Source organism: Capra hircus, chromosome 11 (genome assembly GCF_001704415.2).
Source record: "Capra hircus breed San Clemente chromosome 11, ASM170441v1, whole genome shotgun sequence".
Classification (NCBI taxonomy): Eukaryota; Metazoa; Chordata; class Mammalia; order Artiodactyla; family Bovidae; genus Capra; species Capra hircus.
In genome coordinates this window covers 61,298,297-61,304,077 of record NC_030818.1, presented here as the reverse complement: position 1 = coordinate 61,304,077, position 5,781 = coordinate 61,298,297, and positions in this window count along the sequence as shown.

The window sequence follows — 5,781 nt, the reverse complement described above, 5'->3', positions numbered from 1 at the left end:
AAAAAGAGAAATAAGAGAAGACTGCATAGAACAGGTAAACAAACTTTCTCTTACTATTTCTTAGACATCTAAATTCCAAAAGAAAAGCATACTGTATGTGATTATTTTAATTCATGAATAGATACCTACCGGAATACATTAGTTGGAAACATCTTTGTATAAAATGATTCAGATTTTCAGTATTTCAAAATTAAAATTTTTGAAAAACAAAATTTGCATAATAAACTTTGTACAAAAGAAATGATATATCTGAAATTTGCCTCAAAATAATCCAGTGTGTTAACTTATATGCAGAGTACATCATGAGAAACTCTGGGCTGGATGAAGCACAAGCTGGAATCAAGATTGCCAGGAGAAATATCAATAACCTCAGATATGCAGACGACACCAGCCTTATGACAGAAAGTGAAGAGGAACTAAAAAGCCTCTTGATGAAAGTGAAAGTGGAGAGTGAAAAAGTTGGCTTAAAGCTCAACATTCAGAAAACGAAGATCATGGCATCTGGTCCCATCACTTCATGGGAAATAGATGGGCAAACAGTGGAAACAGTGGCTGACTTTATTTTCCTGGACTCCAAAATCACTGCAGATGGTGACTGCAGCCATGAAATTACAAGACGCTTACTCCTTGGAAGGAAAGTTATGACCAACCTACAGAGCATATTAAAAAGCAGAGACATTACTTTGTCAACAAAGGTCAGTCTAGTGAAGGCTATGGTTTTCCAGTGGTCATGTATGGATGTGAGAGTTGGACTAGAAAGAAAGCTGAGCGCTGAAGAATTGATGCTTTTGAACTGTGGTGTTGGAGAAGACTCTTGAGAGTCCCTTGGACTGCAAGGAGATCCAACCAGTTCATCCTAAAGGAGATCAGTCCTGGGTGTTCACTGGAAGGACTGATGTTGAAGCTGAAACTCCAATACTTTGGCCACCTAATGCGAAGAGCTGACTCACTGGAAAAGACCCTGACGCTGGGAAAGATTGAGGGCAGGAGGAGAAGGGGACGACAGAGGATGAGATGGTTGAATGGCATCACCAACTCAATGGACATGGGTTTGGGTGGACTCTGGGAGTTGGTGATGGACAGGGAGGCCTGGCATGCTGCAGTTCATGGGGTCACAACGAGTTGGACACGACTGAGGAACTGAACTGAACTGAACTGACTGAATCCAGTGTAGAGAAAATAATAGGGACATACATGACTTAAAGTGTTCATGAATTGATGATTGATGAAGGTGGGTGATGCGTAATATAGTAGTTTATATATACCATTCTCTCTAGTTTGGTATGTATTTTCAATTACCCAAAATTAAACTTTTAAAAATAAAAGGTCTATAATAATTATGAAGCTATCAAATTCGTTTTTATCACATTTATGTGTAATTTTTAGAGGTAACGCACATGGGGTCCCTCTCCATCTTCTGTTGCTGGTATCACAACTAAGGTCATTTTGAGAGGAGAAATCAGTGCCCTGCTATATCAATTCCTAAAAGGTTATGTATAAGCCAGAGAAAGCTTCATAGTTTTATTAAAAGCACAAAGTGGATTATCACAGTAACTGATTCATTATAAGATCTGAGTTTGAATGATAGTTTCACAATTATTACAATTATAACTTTGGAAAAATACATCGTCTCTGTTAAGTCTCAACTACTTCACCTGTAAAATATAGATAATTCCAAATACCCCAAAAGATTTTTGTGAAGCTCTGTTGTGACCATGTGTGTGTTAGGATTTTGTTAATTATATGGAACTATACTAATGATAAGTCATTAATAACATCATTATTTCAATCTACTTCTTTATGAACACATCCATATTGAAAATATAATAACTGCTTGGAGGGAAATGTCCATATTACTGTTGAATGTGCATGCATAATAATCTGCACTTAGTTTGTTAAAACTTAAAGAAATTTAAATCATAAATTTTCTATATTTTAAGTAATTTATTTTTTAGAACACTAACTCTTATTAAAGAAAAAAGCTGCAACCTACCAAAATTTAAAAACACATTCACTTGATATATAAGTCTGTATGAGATAAGATCCTGAGATCCAATCAAGAAACTGACTTTCCAAGAATCTTTCTGGAAAGGCTGCTATATAGAATAATAGAAACATCAGATTGTGTACTAACGTATGGGATGATTATCATAACTGAATTGTTAGGCCACATATCTTTGAGTTAAGATATTAGTATAGTTTATGTTCAGGTAACTCATACACATTTTATGTTCACCCTTCTGATTTCTTATTTATGAATTATTATTAAGTACAGATAAAACACAGATCCTAATATCCTGTCATTATTGCTTGCAAAGGCCTTCATTCAAAATTTTCATATGCTGCATTTTAAAGGAGGGTGTGTGTGTCTCTGTATAATTTTGTGTGTTTCTCTTTGTATAGTTTATCAACTATCAACTTTATATTTGAATATATTCAATATATTCAATAAAAATATATTCAATAAGATATATTCTTATATATATTCAATAAGTATATTGAATATATTCAATAAGAAATAAAATTTTAAAATCAAATAATTAATGCTAATGTTTATCAAGTGTCTAGTACATTATTGGCACCGATCTCAGTACTTTAAATGTTTTAACACAGCTAATTCTCATACCCTATAAGGTAGATTCTATTACTAGCCCCATTTTATAGACAAGAAAACAGACACAGAGATTAAGGAACTTTAACCGTCACACAACTTGTGAGGTGTACAGCTTGGAATTCAATCCTTAAGTCTGGCTCTAGACCAGGGTTTCTCAAACTTGGAGCTATAGATATGTTGGGCCCAGTAATTCATTGCTTTAAGGGTGGTATCCAGTGCACTATAGGATTAAACATTAGCAACATCCCTAGCCTTACTTAGTAGATGCTGCTAGCTCCCCCACCTCAGTCATGACATTCAAATAACATCTCCAGACATAACCAACTGCCTCCTTGATGGAGGGGAATGGCAAAATCACCTCCAGTTGAGAACCACTGCTCTAGAGAAACCCCTACAGAACACTGCCTCTGCAAAAACCACAATACAGAAATATGGAAAGTGAGAAAGATAAGAAAATGAAAACCACCTAAAATTTCACTATCCAGAGTTAATCATTAATATTGCCCAAACTTTTTAAGCTTCCTGGATGCTCCTCCCCAAATACATTCCTATCCCTTTACCTAGTCTAATTTCAGTTCAGCTCAGTCGCTCAGTCGTGTCCGACTCTTTGCAACCCCATGAATCACAGCACGCCAGGCCTCTCTGTCCATCACCATCTCCCAGAGTTCACTCAGACTCACGTCCATCGAGTCAGTGATGCCATCCAGCCATCTCATCCTCGGTCATCCCCTTCTCCTCCTGCCCTCAATCACTCCCAGCATCAGAGTCTTTTCCAATGAGTCAACCACATGAGGTGGCCAAAGTACTGGAGTTTCAGCTTTAGCATCATTCCTTCCAAAGAAATCCCAGGGTTGATCTCCTTCAGAATGGACTGGTTGGATCTCCTTGTAGTCCAAGGGACTCTCAAGAGTTTTCTCCAACACCACAGTTCAAAAGCATCAATTCTTCGGCACTCAGCCTTCTTCACAGTCCAACTCTCACATCCATACATGACCACTGGAAAAACCATAGCCTTGACTAGACGGACCTTTGTTGGCAAAGTAATGTCTCTGCTTTTTAATATGCTATCTAGGTTGGTCATAACTTTTCTTCCAAGGAGTAAGCGTCTTGTAATTTCATGGCTGCAATCACCATCTGCTGTGATTTTGGAGCCCCCAAAAATAAAGTCTAACACTGTTTCCACTGTTTCCCCATCTATTTCCCATGAAGTGATGGGACCAGATGCCATGATCTTCGTTTTCTGAATGTTGAACTTTAAGCCAACTTTTTCACTCTCCTCTTTCACTTTCATCAAGAGGCTTTTTAGCTCCTCTTCACTGTCTGTCATAAGGGTGGTGTCATCTGCATATCTGAGGTTATTGATATTTCTCCTGGCAATCTTGATTCCAGCTTGTGTTTCTTCCAGTCCAGCGTTTCTCATGATGTACTCTGCATAGAAGTTAAATAAGCAGGGTGACAATATACATCCTTGACGTACTCCTTTTCCTATTTGGAACCAGTCTGTTGTTCCATGTCCAGTTCTAACTGTTGCTTCCTAACCTGCATACAGATTTCTCAAGAGGCAGGTTAGGTGGTCTGGTATTCCCATCTCTTTCAGAATTTTCCACAGTTTCTTGTGATCCACACAGTCAAAGGCTTTGGCATAGTCAATAAAGCAGAAATACATGTTTTTCTGGAACTCTCTTGCTTTTTCCATGATCCAGCAGATGTTGGCAATTTGATCTCTGGATCCACTGCCATTTCTAAAACCAGCTTGAACATCAGGGAGTTCATGGTTCGCATATTGCTGAAGCCTGGCTTGGAGAATTTTGAGCATTACTTTACTAGCATGTGAGATGAATGCAATTGTGTGGTAGTTTGAGCATTCTTTTGCATTGCCTTTCTTTGGGATTGGAATGAAAACTGACCTTTCCCAGTCCTGTGGCCACTGCTGAGTTTTCCAAATTGTCTGGCATATTGAGTGCACCACTTTCACACCATCATCTTTCAGGATTTGAAACAGCTCAACTGGAATTCCATCACCTCCACTAGCTTTGTTCATAGTGATGCTTTCTAAGGCCCACTTGACTTCACATTCCAAGATGTCTGGCTCTAGATTAGTGATCACATCATCATGCTTATCTGGGTCGTGAAGATCTTTTTTGTACAGTTCTTCTGTGTATTCTTGCCACCTCTTCTTAATATCTTCTGCTTCTGTTAGGTCCAGACCATTTCTGTCCTTTATCGAGCCCATCTTTGCATGAAATGTTCCCTTGGTATCTCTAATTTTCTTGAAGAGATCTCTAGTCTTTCCCATTCTGTTCTTTTCCTCTATTGCTTTGCATTGATCACTGATGAAGGCTCTCTTATCTCTTCTTGCTATTCTTTGGAACTCTGCATTCAGATGCTTATATCTTTCCTTTTCTCCTTTGGTTTTTACCTCTCTTCTTTTCACAGCTATTTGTAAGGCCTCCCCAGACAGCCATTTTGCTTTTTTGCATTTCTTTTGCATGGGGATGGTCTTGATCCTTGTCTCCTGTACAATGTCACAAACCTCATTCCAGAGTTCATCAGGCACTCTATCAGATCTAGGCCCTTAAATCTATTTCTCACTTCCACTGAATAATCATAAGGGATTTGATTTAGGTCATACCTGAATGGTCTAGCGGTTTTCCCTACTTTCTTCAATTTGAGTCTGAATTTGGTATTAAGGAGTTCATGATCTGAGCCACAGTCAGCTCCTGGTCTTGGTTTTGTTGACTGTATAGAGCTTCTCCATCTTTGGCTGCATAGAATATAATCAATCTGATTTCGGTGTTGACCATCTGGTGACGTCCATGTGTAGAGTCTTCTCTTATGTTGTTGGAAGAGGGTGTTTGCTATGACCAGTGCATTTTCTTGGCAAAACTCTATTAGTCTTTGCCCTGCTTCATTCCACATTCCAAGGCCAAATTTGCCTATTACTCCAGGTGTTTCTTGACTTCCTACTTTTGCATTCCAGTCCTCTATAATGAAAAGGACATCTTTTTTGGGTGTTAGTTCTAAAAGGTCTTATAGGTCTTCATAAAACCATTCAACTTCGGCTTCTTCAACGTTACTGTTTGGGGCATAGACTTGGATAACTGTGATACTGAATGGTTTGCCTTGGAAATGAACAGAGATCATTCTGTTGTTTTTGGGATTGCATC